The sequence below is a fragment of the Manis javanica genome, chromosome 4 (genome assembly GCF_040802235.1).
Source record: "Manis javanica isolate MJ-LG chromosome 4, MJ_LKY, whole genome shotgun sequence".
Classification (NCBI taxonomy): domain Eukaryota; kingdom Metazoa; phylum Chordata; class Mammalia; order Pholidota; family Manidae; genus Manis; species Manis javanica.
The window spans coordinates 126,262,499-126,283,955 of record NC_133159.1 but is presented as its reverse complement, the minus strand read 5'-3'; the positions used below and the strand labels follow the sequence as shown (position 1 = coordinate 126,283,955).

Here is a 21,457-nt window from a genome sequence, read left to right as displayed (position 1 = left end):
AGAAGCGCGTTATTATGGGCGCTCTTGCAGAGACGCTTGGATGTACTGTGACCTCATAAAGAGAATCCTGGTTGTTGGGTGACCTCGTAAGAAGAAGCCTGTTTGTTACAAGAGCTCTGACAGAGAAGCCTAGATGTTAGATGATTTTTGAAAGAGAAGCATGGTTGTTAGGTGACTTCTGATGATGAAGTTTGGTGGTTATGTACTCTGTGACAGTGAAGAGTGGTTGGCAGGTGACCTCATGAAGAGAAGCCTGGTTCCTTGCTGATCTCTAGTGAGACTTACAGTGAAGCGTGTTTATAGAGAGGCCTTGTTGTTATGTGACCTCATAAATACAAGACTGGTTGTGGGGTGATCTCATAAGGAGATGTCTGTTAGGCATGCTCTTAGAGAAGCCTGGTTATCTGGTGATCTGTGAGAGAGTAGAACGTTTGTTAGGTCACCTCTTAAATTCAGCACTGATTGTTAGGTGTTGTGCCATCAGTGGAAGGCTTGTTGTCAGACGATCTCTGACAGAGAAGTCTTGTTATGTCATGTCTGACCTAGAATCCTGTTTGTTACATAGCTCTTACAGAGAGGCCTGATTGTTATGCGACGTCATAAAGAGAAGACTGGTTGTTTGGTGACCTCAAAAGACAAGCCTGGTGGTTATTTGACTTCTGACAGAGAAGGTAAGTTGTTGCATTCTCTGTGACAGTGAAGACTGGTTGGTTGCTGACCTCACAAAGAGAAGCCTGGTTGTTAGGTGATCTCTAATATGGAGAACCCTGGTAGTTATGTGATCCTTAACGAGGCAAAGCCTGGCAGGTTACCTCTGACTGAGAAGACTATTTGTTAGGGGACATCTGGTTATCTCTGACAGAGGAGCATGGTTGTTCGGTCACTTGAATTAGGAGAGACTGACTGTTAGGTGTCCTGTGATCAGTGGACGGCTTGTCGTTGGATGACTTCTCAGAGAGAAGTCTTGTTAGGTGATGTCTGACAGAGCTCTTACAGAGAAACCTGATTTTTACGTGACCTCTGAACGAGAAGCCTGTCTGTTGGGTGATCCAATATGCAGAAACCTGTTTGTTATGTGCTATTACAGAAGCCTGGTTATCTGGTTATCTCTGAGTGAAGCATGGTTTTTATGTCACCGCTTAAAGGGAAGACTGATTGGTAGGTGATCTGTCATCAGTGGAAGACTTATCATTAGATGGCCTCTGACAGAGAAGTTTTGTTAAGTGATGTGTGATTGAGAGACCTGTTTGTTACGGAGCTCGTAGAGAGAATCCTGAAGGTTACGTGACCTCAAAAAGAGAAGACTGGTTTTTGGGTGATCTAATAAAGAGATGCCTGTTTGTTAGGCGAGCTGTGAGAGAAGCCTGGTTATCAGGTTCTCTCTGACAGAGAAGCATGGTTGTTTGGTCACCTCTTAAAGGGAAGACTGATTGTAACGTGATCTGTAGTAAGTGGCAGCCTTGTTGTTAGATGGCGACTGACAGAGAGTCCTGATGTTTGGTGATGTCTGAGAGAGAAACCAGTTTGTAATATGAGCACTTACACAGAAGCTTGGCTGTTAAGTGATTTCTGACAGAGAAGTATGTTTTTAAGGTGAAATCTGTGGGAGAAGCCTGGTTGTCAGTCAACCTCTGAGAGAGAAGGCTGGTTGTTAAGGCAGCTGTAAAATATAACCTTGATTATTATGTTGTCTCTGTCATAGAGGCATGGTTGGTAGGTGAACTCATAAAGAGAACACAGTTTGTTGGGTAACCTAATAAGGAGATGCCTGGTTGTTAAGTGACCTGTGAAAGAGAATTCTACCTAAACGTCTTCTAACAGACAATACTTGTTGTTAGGTGACCTCCTAATGAGAAAACCGGTTGTTAAGTGATCTCTAAAAAGGAGAAGCGCGTTATCATGGGAGCTCTTACGGAGACGCTTGGATGTAATGTGACCTCATAAAGAGAAGCCTGGTTGTTGGGTGACCTCGTAAGAAGAAGCCTGTTTGTTAAAAGAGCTCTGACAGAGAAGCCTGGTTTTTAGGTGATTTTTGAAAGAGAAGCCTGGTTGTTAGGTGACTTCTGATGATGAAGCTTGGTGGTTATGTACTCTGTGACAGTGAAGAGTGGTTGGCAGGTGACCTCATGAAGAGAAGCCTGGTTCTTTGCTGATCCCTAGTGAGACTTACAGTGAAGCGTGTTTATAGAGAGGCCTTGTTGTTATGTGACCTCATAAATAGAAGACTGGTTGTGGGGTGATCTCATAAGGAGAAGTCGGTTAGGCATGCTCTTACAGAAGCCTGGTTATCAGGTGATCTGTGACCGAGAAGAACGTTTGTTAGGTCACCTCTTAAATTCAGCACTGATTGTTAGGTGTTGTGCCATCAGTGGAAGGCTTGTTGTCAGACGATCTCTGACAGAGAAGTCTTGTTATGTCATGTCTGACAGAGAATCCTGTTTGTTACATCGCTCTTACAGAGAGGCCTGATTGTTATGCGACGCTATAAAGAGAAGACTGGTTGTTTGGTGACCTCAAAAGACAAGCCTGGTGGTTAGTTGACTTCTGACAGAGAAGGTGAGTTGTTACATTCTCTGTGACAGTGAAGACTGGTTGGTTGCTAACCTCACAAAGAGAAGCCTGGTTGTCAGGTGATCTCTAATATGGAGAACCCTGGTAGTTATGTGATCCTTAACGAGGCAAAGCCTGGCAGGTTACCTCTGACAGAGAAGACTGATTGTTAGGGGACATCTGGTTATCTCTGACAGAGGAGCATGGTTGTTCGGTCACTTGAATTAGGAGAGACTGACTGTTAGGTGTCCTGTGATCAGTGGACGGCTTGTCGTTGGATGACGTCTCAGAGAGAAGTCTTGTTAGGTGATGTCTGACAGAGCTCTTACAGAGAAACCTGATTTTTACGTGACCTCTGAACGAGAAGCCTGTCTGTTGGGTGATCCAATATGCAGAAACCTGTTTGTTATGTGTTATTACAGAAGCCTGGTTATCTGGTTATCTCTGAGAGAAGCATGGTTTTTATGTCACCGCTTAAAGGGAAGACTGATTGGTAGGTGATCTGTCATCAGTGGAAGACTTATCATTAGATGGCCTCTGACAGAGAAGTTTTGTTAAGTGATGTGTGATTGAGAGACCTGTTTGTTACGGAGCTCGTTCAGAGAATCCTGAATGTTACGTGACCTCAAAAAGAGAAGACTGGTTTTTGGGTGATCTAATAAAGAGATGCCTGTTTGTTAGGCGAGCTGTGAGAGAAGCCTGGTTATCAGGTTCTCTCTGACAGAGAAGCATGGTTGTTTGGTGACCTCTTAAAGGGAAGACTGATTGTAACGTGATCTGTAGTAAGTGGCAGCCTTGTTGTTAGATGGCGTCTGACAGAGAGTCCTGATGTTTGGTGATGTCTGAGAGAGAAACCAGTTTGAAATATGAGCACTTACACAGCAGCTTGGCTGTTAAGTGATTTCTGACAGAGAAGTATGTTTTTAATGTGAAATCTGTGGGAGAAGCCTGGTTGTCAGTTAACCTCTGAGAGAGAAGGCTGTTTGTTAAGGCAGCTGTAAAATATAACCTTGATTATTATGTTGTCTCTGTCATAGAGGCATGGTTGGTAGGTGAACTCATAAAGAGAACACAGTTTGTTGGGTAACCTAATAAGGAGATGCCTGGTTGTTAAGTGACCTGTGAAAGAGAATTCTACCTAAACGTCTTCTGACAGACAATACTTGTTGTTAGGTGACCTCCTAATGAGAAAACCGGTTGTTAAGTGATCTCTAAAAAGGAGAAGCGCGTTATTATGGGAGCTCTTACAGAGACACTTGGATGTATTGTGACCTCATAAAGAGAAGCCTGGTTGTTGGGTGACCTTGTTAGAAGAAGCCTGTTTGTTACAAGAGCTCTGACAGAGAAGCCTAGATGTTAGGTGATTTTTCAAAGAGAAGCATGGTTGTTAGGTGACTTCTGATGATGAAGCTTGGTGGTTATGTACTCTGTGACAGTGAAGAGTGGTTGGCAGGTGACCTCATGAAGAGAAGCCTGGTTCTTTGCTGATCTCTAGTGAGACTTACAGTGAAGAGTGTTTTTAGAGAGGCCTTGTTGTTATGTGACCTCATAAATACAATACTGGTTGTGGGGTGATCTCATAAGGAGAAGTCTGTTAGGCATGCTCTTACAGAAGCCTGGTTATCTGGTGATCTGTGAGAGAGTAGAACGTTTGTTAGGTCACCTCTTAAATTCAGCACTGATTGTTACGTGTTGTGCCATCAGTGGAAGGCTTGTTGTCAGACGATCTCTGACAGAGAAGTCTTGTTATGTCATGTCTGACAGAGAATCCTGTTTGTTACATAGCTCTTACAGAGAGGCCTGATTGTTATGCGACGTCATAAAGAGAATACTGGTGGTTTGGTGACCTCAAAAGACAAGCCTGGTGGTTAGTTGACTTCTGACAGAGAAGGTAAGTTGTTACATTCTCTGTGACAGTGAAGACTGGTTGGTTGCTGACCTCACAAAGAGAAGCCTGGTTGTCAGGTGATCTCTAATATGGAGAACCCTGGTAGTTATGTGATCCTTAACGAGGCAAAGACTGGCAGGTTACCTCTGACAGAGAAGACTGATTGTTAGGGGACACCTGGTTATCTCTGACAGAGGAGCATGATTGTTCGGTAACTTGAATTAGGAGAGACTTGACTGTTAGGTGTCCTGTGATCAGTGGACGGCTTGTCGTTGGATGACTTCTCAGAGAGAAGTCTTGTTAGGTGATGTCTGACAGAGCTCTTACAGAGAAACCTGATTTTTACGTGACCTCTGAACGAGAAGCCTGTCTGTTGGGTGATCCAATATGCAGAAACCTGTTTGTTATGTGCTATTACAGAAGCCTGGTTATCTGGTTATCTCTGAGAGAAGCATGGTTTTTATGTCACCAATTAAAGGGAAGACTGATTGGTAGGTGATCTGTCATCAGTGGAAGACTTATCATTAGATGGCCTCTGACAGAGAAGTTTTGTTAAGTGATGTGTGATTGAGAGACCTGTTTGTTACGGAGCTCGTTCAGAGAATCCTGAATGTTACGTGACCTCAAAAAGAGAAGACTGGTTTTTGGGTGATCTAATAAAGAGATGCCTGTTTGTTAGGCGAGCTGTGAGAGAAGCCTGTTTATCAGGTTCTCTCTGACAGAGAAGCATGGTTGTTTGGTCACCTCTTTAAGGGAAGACTGATTGTAACGTGATCTGTAGTAAGTGATAGCCTTGTTGTTAGATGGCGTCTGACAGAGAGTCCTGATGTTTGGTGATGTCTGAGAGAGAAACCAGTTTGTAATATGAGCACTTACACAGAAGCTTGGCTGTTAAGTGATTTCTGACAGAGAAGTATGTTTTTAAGGTGAAATCTGTGGGAGAAGCCTGGTTGTCAGTCAACCTCTTAGAGATAAGGCTGGTTGTTAAGGCAGCTGTAAAATATAACCTTGATTATTATATTGTCTCTCTCATAGAGGCATGGTTGGTAGATGAACTCATAAAGAGAACACAGTTTGTTGGGTAACCTAATAAGGGAGATGCCTGGTTGTTAAGTGACCTGTGAAAGAGAATTCTACCTAAACGTCTTCTAACAGACAATACTTGTTGTTAGGTGACCTCGTAATGAGAAAACCGGTTGTTAAGTGATCTCTAAAAAGGAGAAGTGCATTATTATGGGAGCTCTTACAGAGACGCTTGGATGTAATGTGACCTCATAAAGAGAAGCCTGGTTGTTGGGTGACCTTGTTAGAAGAAGCTTGTTTGTTACAAGAGCTCTGACAGAGAAGCCTAGAAGTTAGGTGATTTTTGAAAGAGAAGCATGGTTGTTAGGTGACTTCTGATGATGAAGCTTGGTGGTTATGTACTCTGTGACAGTGAAGAGTGGTTGGCAGGTGACCTCATGAAGAGAAGCCTGGTTCTTTGCTGATCTCTAGGGAGACTTACAGTGAAGCGTGTTTTTAGAGAGGCCTTGTTGTTATGTGACCTCATAAATACAATACTGGTTGTGGGGTGATCTCATAAGGAGAAGTCTGTTAGGCATGCTCTTACAGAAGCCTGGTTATCTGGTGATCTGTGAGAGAGTAGAACGTTTGTTAGGTCACCTCTTAAATTCAGCACTGATTGTTACGTGTTGTGCCATCAGTGGAAGGCTTGTTGTCAGACGATCTCTGACAGAGAAGTCTTGTTATGTCATGTCTGACAGAGAATCCTGTTTGTTACATAGCTCTTACAGAGAGGCCTGATTGTTATGCGACGTCATAAAGAGAATACTGGTGGTTTGGTGACCTCAAAAGACAAGCCTGGTTGTTAGTTGATTTCTGACAGAGAAGGTAAGTTGTTACATTCTCTGTGACAGTGAAGACTGGTTGGTTGCTGACCTCACAAAGAGAAGCCTGGTTGTCAGGTGATCTCTAATATAGAGAACCCTGGTAGTTATGTGATCCTTAACGAGGCAAAGACTGGCAGGTTACCTCTGACAGAGAAGACTGATTGTTAGGGGACACCTGGTTATCTCTGACAGAGGAGCATGATTGTTCGGTAACTTGAATTAGGAGAGACTTGACTGTTAGGTGTCCTGTGATCAGTGGACGGCTTGTCGTTGGATGACTTCTCAGAGAGAAGTCTTGTTAGGTGATGTCTGACAGAGCTCTTACAGAGAAACCTGATTTTTACGTGACCTCTGAACGAGAAGCCTGTCTGTTGGGTGATCCAATATGCAGAAACCTGTTTGTTATGTGCTATTACAGAAGCCTGGTTATCTGGTTATCTCTGAGAGAAGCATGGTTTTTATGTCACCGCTTAAAGGGAAGACTGATTGGTAGGTGATCTGTCATCAGTGGAAGACTTATCATTAGATGGCCTCTGACAGAGAAGTTTTGTTAAGTGATGTGTGATTGAGAGACCTGTTTGTTACGGAGCTCGTTCAGAGAATCCTGAATGTTACGTGACCTCAAAAAGAGAAGACTGGTTTTTGGGTGATCTAATAAAGAGATGCCTGTTTGTTAGGCGAGCTGTGAGAGAAGCCTGTTTATCAGGTTCTCTCTGACAGAGAAGCATGGTTGTTTGGTCACCTCTTTAAGGGAAGACTGATTGTAACGTGATCTGTAGTAAGTGATAGCCTTGTTGTTAGATGGCGTCTGACAGAGAGTCCTGATGTTTGGTGATGTCTGAGAGAGAAACCAGTTTGTAATATGAGCACTTACACAGAAGCTTGGCTGTTAAGTGATTTCTGACAGAGAAGTATGTTTTTAAGGTGAAATCTGTGGGAGAAGCCTGGTTGTCATTCAACCTCTTAGAGATAAGGCTGGTTGTTAAGGCAGCTGTAAAATATAACCTTGATTATTATATTGTCTCTCTCATAGAGGCATGGTTGGTAGATGAACTCATAAAGAGAACACAGTTTGTTGGGTAACCTAATAAGGAGATGCCTGGTTGTTAAGTGACCTGTGAAAGAGAATTCTACCTAAACGTCTTCTAACAGACAATACTTGTTGTTAGGTGACCTCGTAATGAGAAAACCGGTTGTTAAGTGATCTCTAAAAAGGAGAAGTGCATTATTATGGGAGCTCTTACAGAGACGCTTGGATGTAATGTGACCTCATAAAGAGAAGCCTGGTTGTTGGGTGACCTTGTTAGAAGAAGCTTGTTAGTTACAAGAGCTCTGACAGAGAAGCCTAGAAGTTAGGTGATTTTTGAAAGAGAAGCATGGTTGTTAGGTGACTTCTGATGATGAAGCTTGGTGGTTATGTACTCTGTGACAGTGAAGAGTGGTTGGCAGGTGACCTCATGAAGAGAAGCCTGGTTCTTTGCTGATCTCTAGTGAGACTTACAGTGAAGCGTGTTTTTAGAGAGGCCTTGTTGTTATGTGACCTCATAAATAGAAGACTCGTTGTGGGGTGATCTCATAAGGAGAATTCTGTTAGGCATGCTCTTACAGAAGCCTGGTAATCTGGTGATCTGTGAGAGAGTAGAACGTTTGTTAGGTCACCTCTTAAATTCAGCACTGATTGTTACGTGTTGTGCCATCAGTGGAAGGCTTGTTGTCAGACGATCTCTGACAGAGAAGTGTTGTTATGTCATGTCTGACAGAGAATCCTGTTTGTTACAGAGCTCTTACAGAGAGGCCTGATTGTTATGCGATGTCATAAAGAGAATACTGGTTGTTTGGTGACCTCAAAAGACAAGCCTGGTGGTTAGTTGACTTCTGACAGAGAAGGTAAGTTGTTACATTCTCTGTGACAGTGAAGACTGGTTGGTTGCTGACCTCACAAAGAGAAGCCTGGTTGTCAGGTGATCTCTAATATGGAGAACCCTGGTAGTTATGTGATCCTTAACGAGGCAAAGCCTGGCAGGTTACCTCTGACAGAGAAGACTGATTGTTAGGGGACATCTGGTTATCTCTGACAGAGGAGCATGGTTGTTCGGTCACTTGAATTAGGAGAGACTGACTGTTAGGTGTCCTGTGATCATTGGACGGCTTGTCGTTAAATGACTTCTCAGAGAGAAGTCTTGTTAGGTGATGTCTGACAGAGCTCTTACAGAGAAACCTGATTTTTACGTGACCTCTGAACGAGAAGCCTGTCTGTTGGGTGATCCAATATGCAGAAACCTGTTTGTTATGTGCTATTACAGAAGCCTGGTTATCTGGTTATCTCTGAGAGAAGCATGGTTTTTATGTCACCGCTTAAAGGGAAGACTGATTGGTAGGTGATCTGTCATCAGTGGAAGACTTACCAGTAGATGGCGTCTGACAGAGAAGTTTTGTTAAGTGATGTGTGATTGAGAGACCTGATTGTTACGGAGCTCGTAAAGAGAATCCTGAATGTTACGTGACCTCAAAAAGAGAAGACTGGTTTTTGGGTGATCTAATAAAGAGATGCCTGTTTGTTAGGCGAGCTGTGAGAGACGCCTGGTTATCAGGTTCTCTCTGACAGAGAAGCATGGTTGTTTGGTCACCTCTTAAAGGGAAGACTGATTGTAACGTGATCTGTAGTAAGTGGCAGCCTTGTTGTTAGATGGCGTCTGACAGAGTCCTGATGTTTGGTGATGTCTGAGAGAGAAACCAGTTTGTAATATGAGCACTTACACAGAAGCTTGGCTGTTAAGTGATTTCTGACAGAGAAGTATGTTTTTAAGGTGAAATCTGTGGGAGAAGCCTGGTTGTCAGTCAACCTCTGAGAGAGAAGGCTGGTTGTTAAGGCAGCTGTAAAATGTAACCTAGATTATTATGTTGTCTCTGTCATAGAGGCCCGGCTGGTAGGTGAACTCATAAAGAGAACACAGTTTGTTGGGTAACCTAATAGGGAGATGCCTGGTTGTTAAGTGACCTGAGAAAGAGAATTCTACCTAAACGTCTTCTGACAGACAATACTTGTTGTTAGGAGACCTCCTAATGAGAAAACCAGTTTTTAAGTGATCTCTAAAAAGGAGAAGCGCGTTATTATGGGAGCTCTTACAGAGACTCTTGGATGTAATGTGACCTCATAAAGAGAAGCCTGGTTATTGGGTGACCTCGTAAGAAGAAGCCTGTTTGTTACAAGAGCTCTGACAGAGAAGCCTTGTTGTTAGGTGATTTTTGAAAGAGAAGCATGGTTGTTAGGTGACTTCTGATGATGAAGCTTGGTGGTTATGTACTCTGTGACAGTGAAGAGTGGTTGGCAGGTGACCTCATGAAGAGAAGCCTGGTTCTTTGCTGATCTCTAGTGAGACTTACAGTGAAGCGTGTTTATAGAGAGGCCTTGTTGTTATGTGACCTCATAAATAGAAGACTGGTTGTGGGGTGATCTCATAAGGAGAAGTCGGTTAGGCATGCTCTTACAGAAGCCTTGTTATCAGGTGATCTGTGACCGAGAAGAACGTTTGTTAGGTCACCTCTTAAACTCAGCACTGATTGTTAGGTGTTGTGCCATCAGTGGAAGGCTTGTTGTCAGACGATCTCTGGCAGAGAAGTCTTGTTATGTCATGTCTGACAGAGAATCCTGTTTGTTACAGAGCTCTTACAGAGAGGCCTGATTGTTATGCGATGTCATAAAGAGAATACTGGTTGTTTGGTGACCTCAAAAGACAAGCCTGGTGGTTAGTTGACTTCTGACAGAGAAGGTAAGTTGTTACATTCTCTGTGACAGTGAAGACTGGTTGGTTGCTGACCTCACAAAGAGAAGCCTGGTTGTCAGGTGATCTCTAATATGGAGAACCCTGGTAGTTATGTGATCCTTAACGAGGCAAAGCCTGGCAGGTTACCTCTGACAGAGAAGACTGATTGTTAGGGGACATCTGGTTATCTCTGACAGAGGAGCATGGTTGTTCGGTCACTTGAATTAGGAGAGACTGACTGTTAGGTGTCCTGTGATCATTGGACGGCTTGTCGTTAAATGACTTCTCAGAGAGAAGTCTTGTTAGGTGATTTCTGACAGAGCTCTTACAGAGAAACCTGATTTTTACGTGACCTCTGAACGAGAAGCCTGTCTGTTGGGTGATCCAATATGCAGAAACCTGTTTGTTATGTGCTATTACAGAAGCCTGGTTATCTGGTTATCTCTGAGAGAAGCATGGTTTTTATGTCACCGCTTAAAGGGAAGACTGATTGGTAGGTGATCTGTCATCAGTGGAAGACTTATCATTAGATGGCCTCTGACAGAGAAGTTTTGTTAAGTGATGTGTGATTGAGAGACCTGTTTGTTACGGAGCTCGTTCAGAGAATCCTGAATGTTACGTGACTTCAAAAAGAGAAGACTGGTTTTTGGGTGATCTAATAAAGAGATGCCTGTTTGTTAGGCGAGCTGTGAGAGAAGCCTGTTTATCAGGATCTCTCTGACAGAGAAGCATGGTTGTTTGGTCACCTCTTTAAGGGAAGACTGATTGTAACGTGATCTGTAGTAAGTGATAGCCTTGTTGTTAGATGGCGTCTGACAGAGAGTCCTGATGTTTGGTGATGTCTGAGAGAGAAACCAGTTTGTAATATGAGCACTTACACAGAAGCTTGGCTGTTAAGTGATTTCTGACAGAGAAGTATGTTTTTAAGGTGAAATCTGTTGGAGAAGCCTGGTTGTCCGTCAACCTCTTAGAGATAAGCCTGGTTGTTAAGGCAGCTGTAAAATATAACCTTGATTATTATGTTGTCTCTGTCATAGAGGCATGGTTGGTAGATGAACTCATAAAGAGAACACAGTTTGTTGGGTAACCTAATAAGGAGATGCCTGGTTTTTAAGTGACCTGTGAAAGAGAATTCTACCTAAACGTCTTCTGACCTACAATACTTGTTGTTAGGTGACCTCCTAATGAGAAAACCGGTTGTTAAGTGATCTCTAAAAAGGAGAAGCGCGTTATTATGGGAGCTCTTACAGAGACGCTTGGATGTAATGTGACCTCATAAAGAGAAGCCTGGTTGTTGGGTGACCTTGTAAGAAGAAGCTTGTTTGTTACAAGAGCTATGACAGAGAAGCCTAGATGTTAGGTGATTTTTGAAAGAGAAGCATGGTTGTTAGGTGACTTCTGATGATGAAGCTTGGTGGTTATGTACTCTGTGACAGTGAAGAGTGGTTGGCAGGTGACCTCATGAAGAGAAGCCTGGTTCTTTGCTGATCTCTAGGGAGACTTACAGTGAAGCGTGTTTTTAGAGAGGCCTTGTTGTTATGTGACCTCATAAATAGAAGACTGGTTGTGGGGTGATCTCATAAGGAGAAGTCTGTTAGGCATGCTCTTACAGAAGCCTGGTTATCTGGTGATCTGTGAGAGAGTAGAACGTTTGTTAGGTCACCTCTTAAATTCAGCACTAATTGTTACGTGTTGTGCCATCAGTGGAAGGCTTGTTGTCAGACGATCTCTGACAGAGAAGTCTTGTTATGTCATGTCTGACAGAGAATCCTGTTTGTTACATAGCTCTTACAGAGAGGCCTGATTGTTATGCGACGTCATAAAGAGAAGACTGGTTGTTTGGTGACCTCAAAAGACAAGCCTGGTGGTTAGTTGACTTCTGACAGAGAACGTAAGTTGTTACATTCTCTGTGACAGTGAAGACTGGTTGGTTGCTGACCTCACAAAGAGAAGCCTGGTTGTCAGGTGATCTCTAATATGGAGAACCCTGGTAGTTATGTGATCCTTAACGAGGCAAAGCCTGGCAGGTTACCTCTGACAGAGAAGACTGATTGTTAGGGGACATCTGGTTATCTCTGACAGAGGAGCATGGTTGTTCGGTCAGTTGAATTAGGAGAGACTGACTGTTAGGTGTCCTGTGATCAGTGGACGGCTTGTCGTTGGATGACTTCTCAGAGAGAAGTCTTGTTAGGTGATGTCTGACAGAGCTCTTACAGAGAAACCAGATTTTTACGTGACCTCTGAACGAGAAGCCTGTCTGTTGGGTGATCCAATATGCAGAAACCTGTTTGTTATGTGCTATTAGAGAAGCCTGGTTATCTGGTTATCTCTGAGAGAAGCATGGTTTTTATGTCACCGCTTAAAGGGAAGACTGATTGGTAGGTGATCTGTCATCAGTGGAAGACTTATCATTAGATGGCCTCTGACAGAGAAGTTTTGTTAAGTGATGTGTGATTGAGAGACCTGTTTGTTACGGAGCTCGTACAGAGAATCCTGAATGTTACGTGACCTCAAAAAGAGAAGACTGGTTTTTGGGTGATCTAATAAAGAGATGCCTGTTTGTTAGGCGAGCTGTGAGGAAGCCTGGTTATCAGGTTCTCTCTGACAGAGAACCATGGTTGTTTGGTCACCTCTTAAAGGGAAGACTGATTGTAACGTGATCTGTAGTAAGTGGCAGCCTTGTTGTTAGATGGCGTCTGACAGTGAGTCCTGATGTTTGGTGATGTCTGAGAGAGAAACCAGTTTGTAATATGAGCACTTACACAGAAGCTTGGCTGTTAAGTGATTTCTGACAGAGAAGTATGTTTTTAAGGTGAAATCTGTGGGAAAAGCCTGGTTGTCAGTTAACCTCTGAGAGAGAAGTCTGGTTGTTAAAGCAGCTGTAAAATATAACCTAGATTATTATGTTGTCTCTGTCATAGAGGCCCGGTTGGTAGGTGAACTCATAAAGAGAACACAGTTTGTCGGGTAACCTAATAGGGAGATGCCTGGTTGTTAAGTGACCGGTGAAAGAGAATTCTACCTAAACGTCTTCTGACAGAGAATACTTGTTGTTAGGTGACCTCCTAATGAGAAAACCGGTTGTTAAGAGGTCTCTAAAAAGGAGAAGCGCGTTATTATGGGAGCTCTTACAGAGACGCTTGGATGTAATGTGACCTCATAAAGAGAAGCCTGGTTGTTGGGTGACCTCGTAAGAAGAAGCCTGTTTGTTACAAGAGCTCTGACAGAGAAGCCTGGTTGTTAGGTGATTTTTGAAAGAGAAGCATGGTTGTTAGGTGACTTCTGATGATGAAGCTTGGTGGTTATGTACTCTGTGACAGTGAAGAGTGGTTGGCAGGTGACCTCATGAAGAGAAGCCTGGTTCTTTGCTGATCTCTAGTGAGACTTACAGTGAAGCGTGTTTTTAGAGAGGCCTTGTTGTTATGTGACCTCATAAATAGAAGACTGGTTGTGGGGTGATCTCATAAGGAGAAGTCTGTTAGGCATGCTCTTACAGAAGCCTGGTAATCTGGTGATCCGTGAGAGAGTAGAACGTTTGTTAGGTCACCACTTAAATTCAGCACTGATTGTTAGGTGTTGTGCCATCAGTGGAAGGCTTGTTGTCAGACGATCTCTGACAGAGAAGTGTTGTTATGTCATGTCTGACAGAGAATCCTGTTTGTTACAGAGCTCTTACAGAGAGGCCTGATTGTTATGCGATGTCATAAAGAGAATACTGGTTGTTTGGTGACCTCAAAAGACAAGCCTGGTGGTTAGTTGACTTCTGACAGAGAAGGTAAGTTGTTACATTCTCTGTGACAGTGAAGACTGGTTGGTTGCTGACCTCACAAAGAGAAGCCTGGTTGTCAGGTGATCTCTAATATGGAGAACCCTGGTAGTTATGTGATCCTTAACGAGGCAAAGCCTGGCAGGTTACCTCTGACAGAGAAGACTGATTGTTAGGGGACATCTGGTTATCTCTGACAGAGGAGCATGGTTGTTCGGTCACTTGAATTAGGAGAGACTGACTGTTAGGTGTCCTGTGATCATTGGACGGCTTGTCGTTAAATGACTTCTCAGAGAGAAGTCTTGTTAGGTGATGTCTGACAGAGCTCTTACAGAGAAACCTGATTTTTACGTGACCTCTGAACGAGAAGCCTGTCTGTTGGGTGATCCAATATGCAGAAACCTGTTTGTTATGTGCTATTACAGAAGCCTGGTTATCTGGTTATCTCTGAGAGAAGCATGGTTTTTATGTCACCGCTTAAAGGGAAGACTGATTGGTAGGTGATCTGTCATCAGTGGAAGACTTATCATTAGATGGCCTCTGACAGAGAAGTTTTGTTAAGTGATGTGTGATTGAGAGACCTGTTTGTTACGGAGCTCGTTCAGAGAATCCTGAATGTTACGTGACCTCAAAAAGAGAAGACTGGTTTTTGGGTGATCTAATAAAGAGATGCCTGTTTGTTAGGCGAGCTGTGAGAGAAGCCTGTTTATCAGGTTCTCTCTGACAGAGAAGCATGGTTGTTTGGTCACCTCTTTAAGGGAAGACTGATTGTAACGTGATCTGTAGTAAGTGATAGCCTTGTTGTTAGATGGCGTCTGACAGAGAGTCCTGATGTTTGGTGATGTCTGAGAGAGAAACCAGTTTGTAATATGAGCACTTACACAGAAGCTTGGCTGTTAAGTGATTTCTGACAGAGAAGTATGTTTTTAAGGTGAAATCTGTGGGAGAAGCCTGGTTGTCAGTCAACCTCTTAGAGATAAGGCTGGTTGTTAAGGCAGCTGTAAAATATAACCTTGATTATTATGTTGTCTCTGTCATAGAGGCATGGTTGGTAGATGAACTCATAAAGAGAACACAGTTTGTTGGGTAACCTAATAAGGAGATGCCTGGTTGTTAAGTGACCTGTGAAAGAGAATTCTACCTAAACGTCTTCTAACAGACAATACTTGTTGTTAGGTGACCTCCTAATGAGAAAACCGGTTGTTAAGTGATCTCTAAAAAGGAGAAGCGCGTTATTATGGGAGCTCTTACAGAGACGCTTGGATGTAATGTGACCTCATAAAGAGAAGCCTTGTTGTTGGGTGACCTTGTAAGAAGAAGCTTGTTTGTTACAAGAGCTCTGACAGAGAAGCCTAGATGTTAGGTGATTTTTGAAAGAGAAGCATGGTTGTTAGGTGACTTCTGATGATGAAGCTTGGTGGTTATGTACTCTGTGACAGTGAAGAGTGGTTGGCAGGTGACCTCATGAAGAGAAGCCTGGTTCTTTGCTGATCTCTAGTGAGACTTACAGTGAAGCGTGTTTTTAGAGAGGCCTTGTTGTTATGTGACCTCATAAATAGAAGACTGGTTGTGGGGTGATCTCATAAGGAGAAGTCTGTTAGGCATGCTCTTACAGAAGCCTGGTTATCTGGTGATCTGTGAGAGAGTAGAACGTTTGTTAGGTCACCTCTTAAATTCAGCACTGATTGTTACGTGTTGTGCCATCAGTGGAAGGCTTGTTGTCAGACGATCTCTGACAGAGAAGTCTTGTTATGTCATGTCTGACAGAGAATCCTGTTTGTTACATAGCTCTTACAGAGAGGCCTGATTGTTATGCGACGTCATAAAGAGAAGACTGGTTGTTTGGTGACCTCAAAAGACAAGCCTGGTGGTTAGTTGACTTCTGACAGAGAACGTAAGTTGTTACATTCTCTGTGACAGTGAAGACTGGTTGGTTGCTGACCTCACAAAGAGAAGCCTGGTTGTCAGGTGATCTCTAATATGGAGAACCCTGGTAGTTATGTGATCCTTAACGAGGCAAAGCCTGGCAGGTTACCTCTGACAGAGAAGACTGATTGTTAGGGGACATCTGGTTATCTCTGACAGAGGAGCATGGTTGTTCGGTCACTTGAATTAGGAGAGACTGACTGTTAGGTGTCCTGTGATCAGTGGACGGCTTGTCGTTGGATGACTTCTCAGAGAGAAGTCTTGTTAGGTGATGTCTGACAGAGCTCTTACAGAGAAACCTGATTTTTACGTGACCTCTGAACGAGAAGCCTGTCTGTTGGGTGATCCAATATGCAGAAACCTGTTTGTTATGTGCTATTACAGAAGCCTGGTTATCTGGTTATCTCTGAGAGAAGCATGGTTTTTATGTCACCGCTTAAAGGGAAGACTGATTGGTAGGTGATCTGTCATCAGTGGAAGACTTATCATTAGATGGCCTCTGACAGAGAAGTTTTGTTAAGTGATGTGTGATTGAGAGACCTGTTTGTTACGGAGCTCGTTCAGAGAATCCTGAATGTTACGTGACCTCAAAAAGAGAAGACTGGTTTTTGGGTGATCTAATAAAGAGATGCCTGTTTGTTAGGCGAGCTGTGAGAGAAGCCTGGTTATCAGGTTCTCTCTGACAGAGAAGCATGGTTGTTTGGTCACCTCTTAAAGGGAAGACTGATTGTAACGTGATCTGTAGTAAGTGGCAGCCTTGTTGTTAGATGGCGTCTGACAGAGAGTCCTGATGTTTGGTGATGTCTGAGAGAGAAACCAGTTTGTAATATGAGCACTTACACAGAAGCTTGGCTGTTAAGTGATTTCTGACAGAGAAGTATGTTTTTAAGGTGAAATCTGTGGGAGAAGCCTGGTTGTCAGTCAACCTCTGAGAGAGAAGGCTGGTTGTTAAGGCAGCTGTAAAATATAACCTTGATTATTATGTTGTCTCTGTCATAGAGGCATGGTTGGTAGGTGAACTCATAAAGAGAACACAGTTTGTTGGGTAACCTAAGAAGGAGATGCCTGGTTGTTAAGTGACCTGTGAAAGAGAATTCTACCTAAACGTCTTCTGACAGAGAATACTTGTTGTTAGGTGACCTCCTAATGAGAAAACCGGTTGTTAAGTGATCTCTAAAAAGGAGAAGTGCGTTATTATGGGAGCTCTTACAGAGACGCTTGGATGTAATGTGACCTCATAAAGAGAAGCCTGGTTGTTGGGTGACCTCGTAAGAAGAAGCCTGTTTGTTACAAGAGCTCTGACAGAGAAGCCTAGATGTTAGGTGATTTTTGAAAGAGAAGCGTGGTTGTTAGGTGACTTCTGATGATGAAGCTTGGTGGTTATGTACTCTGTGACAGTGAAGAGTGGTTGGCAGGTGACCTCATGAAGAGAAGCCTGGTTCTTTGCTGATCTCTAGTGAGACTTACAGTGAAGCGTGTTTTTAGAGAGGCCTTGTTGTTATGTGACCTCATAAATAGAAGACTGGTTGTGGGGTGATCTCATAAGGAGAAGTCTGTTAGGCATGCTCTTACAGAAGCCTGGTTATCTGGTGATCTGTGAGAGAGTAGAACGTTTGTTAGGTCACCTCTTAAATTCAGCACTGATTGTTACGTGTTGTGCCATCAGTGGAAGGCTTGTTGTCAGACGATCTCTGACAGAGAAGTCTTGTTATGTCATGTCTGACAGAGAATCCTGTTTGTTACATAGCTCTTACAGAGAGGCCTGATTGTTATGCGACGTCATAAAGAGAAGACTGGTTGTTTGGTGACCTCAAAAGACAAGCCTGGTGGTTAGTTGACTTCTGACAGAGAAGGTAAGTTGTTACATTCTCTGTGACAGTGAAGACTGGTTGGTTGCTGACCTCACAAAGAGAAGCCTGGTTGTCAGGTGATCTCTAATATGGAGAACCCTGGTAGTTATGTGATCCTTAACGAGGCAAAGCCTGGCAGGTTACCTCTGACAGAGAAGACTGATTGTTAGGGGACATCTGGTTATCTCTGACAGAGGAGCATGGTTGTTCGGTCACTTGAATTAGGAGAGACTGACTGTTAGGTGTCCTGTGATCAGTGGACGGCTTGTCGTTGGATGACTTCTCAGAGAGAAGTCTTGTTAGGTGATGTCTGACAGAGCTCTTACAGAGAAACCTGATTTTTACGTGACCTCTGAACGAGAAGCCTGTCTGTTGGGTGATCCAATATGCAGAAACCTGTTTGTTATGTGCTATTACAGAAGCCTGGTTATCTGGTTATCTCTGAGAGAAGCATGGTTTTTATGTCACCGCTTAAAGGGAAGACTGATTGGTAGGTGATCTGTCATCAGTGGAAGACTTATCATTAGATGGCCTCTGACAGAGAAGTTTTGTTAAGTGATGTGTGATTGAGAGACCTGTTTGTTACGGAGCTCGTACAGAGAATCCTGAATGTTACGTGACCTCAAAAAGAGAAGACTGGTTTTTGGGTGATCTAATAAAGAGATGCCTGTTTGTTAGGCGAGCTGTGAGGAAGCCTGGTTATCAGGTTCTCTCTGACAGAGAACCATGGTTGTTTGGTCACCTCTTAAATGGAAGACTGATTGTAACGTGATCTGTAGTAAGTGGCAGCCTTGTTGTTAGATGGCGTCTGACAGTGAGTCCTGATGTTTGGTGATGTCTGAGAGAGAAACCAGTTTGTAATATGAGCACTTACACAGAAGCTTGGCTGTTAAGTGATTTCTGACAGAGAAGTATGTTTTTAAGGTGAAATCTGTGGGAAAAGCCTGGTTGTCAGTTAACCTCTGAGAGAGAAGGCTGGTTGTTAAGGCAGCTGTAAAATATAACCTAGATTATTATGTTGTCTCTGTCATAGAGGCCCGGTTGGTAGGTGAACTCATAAAGAGAACACAGTTTGTCGGGTAACCTAATAAGGAGATGCCTGGTTGTTAAGTGACCTGTGAAAGAGAATTCTACCTAAACGTCTTCTGACAGAGAATACTTGTTGTTAGGTGACCTCCTAATGAGAAAACCGGTTGTTAAGAGGTCTCTAAAAAGGAGAAGCGCGTTATTATGGGAGCTCTTACAGAGACGCTTGGATGTAATGTGACCTCATAAAGAGAAGCCTGGTTGTTGGGTGACCTCGTAAGAAGAAGCCTGTTTGTTACAAGAGCTCTGACAGAGAAGCCTGGTTGTTAGGTGATTTTTGAAAGAGAAGCATGGTTGTTAGGTGACTTCTGATGATGAAGCTTGGTGGTTATGTACTCTGTGACAGTGAAGAGTGGTTGGCAGGTGACCTCATGAAGAGAAGCCTGGTTCTTTGCTGATCTCTAGTGAGACTTACAGTGAAGCGTGTTTATAGAGAGGCCTTGTTGTTATGTGACCTCATAAATAGAAGACTGGTTGTGGGGTGATCTCATAAGGAGAAGTCTGTTAGGCATGCTCTTACAGAAGCCTGGTTATCAGGTGATCTGTGACCGAGAAGAACGTTTGTTAGGTCACCTCTTAAATTCAGCACTGATTGTTAGGTGTTGTGCCATCAGTGGAAGGCTTGTTGTCAGACGATCTCTGACAGAGAAGTCTTGTTATGTCATGTCTGACAGAGAATCCTGTTTGTTACATAGCTCTTACAGAGAGGCCTGATTGTTATGCGACGTCATAAAGAGAAGACTGGTTGTTTGGTGACCTCAAAAGACAAGCCTGGTGGTTAGTTGACTTCTGACAGAGAAGGTAAGTTGTTACATTCTCTGTGACAGTGAAGACTGGTTGGTTGCTGACCTCACAAAGAGAAGCCTGGTTGTCAGGTGATCTCTAATATGGAGAACCCTGGTAGTTATGTGATCCTTAACGAGGCAAAGCCTGGCAGGTTACCTCTGACAGAGAAGACTGATTGTTAGGGGACATCTGGTTATCTCTGACAGAGGAGCATGGTTGTTCGGTCACTTGAATTAGGAGAGACTGACTGTTAGGTGTCCTGTGATCAGTGGACGGCTTGTCGTTGGATGACTTCTCAGAGAGAAGTCTTGTTAGGTGATGTCTGACAGAGCTCTTACAGAGAAACCTGATTTTTACGTGACCTCTGAACGAGAAGCCTGTCTGTTGGGTGATCCAATATGCAGAAACCTGTTTGTTATGTGCTATTACAGAAGCCTGGTTATCTGGTTATCTCTGAGAGAAGCATGGTTTTTATGTCACCGCTTAAAGGGAAGACTGATTGGTAGGTGATCTGTCATCAGTGGAAGACTTATCATTAGATGGCCTCTGACAGAGAAGTTTTGTTAAGTGATGTGTGATTGAGAGACCTGTTTGTTACGGAGCTCGTACAGAGAATCCTGAATGTTACGTGACCTCAAAAAGAGAAGACTGGTTTTTGGGTGATCTAATAAAGAGATGCCTGTTTGTTAGGCGAGCTGTGAGGAAGCCTGGTTATCAGGTTCTCTCTGACAGAGAAGCATGGTTGTATGGTGACCTCTTAAAGGGAAGACTGATTGTAACGTGATCTGTAGTAATTGGCAGCCTTGTTGTTAGATGGCGTCTGACAGAGAGTCCTGATGTTTGGTGATGTCTGGGAGAGAAACCTGTTTGTAATATGAGCACTTACACAGAAGCTTGGCTGTTAAGTGATTTCTGACAGAGAAGTATGTTTTTAATGTGAAATCTGTTGGAGAAGCCTGGTTGTCAGTTAACCTTTGAGAGAGAAGGCTGGTTGTTAAGGCAGCTGTAAAATATAACCTTGATTATTATGTTGTCTCTGTCATAGAGGCCCGGTTGGTAGGTGAACTCATAAAGAGAACACGGTTTGTTGGGTAACCTAAGAAGGAGATGCCTGGTTGTTAAGTGACCTGTGAAAGAGAATTCTACCTAAACGTCTTCTGACAGAGAATACTTGTTGTTAGGTGACCTCCTCATGAGAAAACCGGTTGTTAAGTGATCTCTAAAAAGGAGAAGTGCGTTATTATGGGAGCTCTTACAGAGACGCTTGGATGTAATGTGACCTCATAAAGAGATGCCTGGTTGTTGGGTGACCTCGTAAGAAGAAGCCTGTTTGTTACAAGAGCTCTGACAGAGAAGCCTGGTTGTTAGGTGATTTTTGAAAGAGAAGCATGGTTGTTAGGTGACTTCTGATGATGAAGCTTGGTGGTTATGTACTCTGTGACAGTGAAGAGTGGTTGGCAGGTGACCTCATGAAGAGAAGCCTGGTTCTTTGCTGATCTCTAGTGAGACTTACAGTGAAGCGTGTTTATAGAGAGGCCTTGTTGTTATGTGACCTCATAAATAGAAGACTGGTTGTGGGGTGATCTCATAAGGAGAAGTCTGTTAGGCATGCTCTTACAGAAGCCTGGTTATCAGGTGATCTGTGACCGAGAAGAACGTTTGTTAGGTCACCTCTTAAATTCAGCACTGATTGTTAGGTGTTGTGCCATCAGTGGAAGGCTTGTTGTCAGACGATCTCTGACAGAGAAGTCTTGTTATGTCATGTCTGACAGAGAATCCTGTTTGTTACAGAGCTCTTACAGAGAGGCCTGATTGTTATGCGATGTCATAAAGAGAATACTGGTTGTTTGGTGACCTCAAAAGACAAGCCTGGTGGTTAGTTGACTTCTGACAGAGAAGGTAAGTTGTTACATTCTCTGTGACAGTGAAGACTGGTTGGTTGCTGACCTCAC

General features: G+C 43.3%; 1 pseudogene; it reads left to right on the top strand.

The window, feature by feature from the left end:
• The first annotated feature begins 1,899 nt into the window (after nt 1-1,899).
• LOC140848605 (uncharacterized) overlaps nt 1,900-21,457 on the top strand; it is a 312,197-nt pseudogene continuing 292,639 nt past the window's right edge.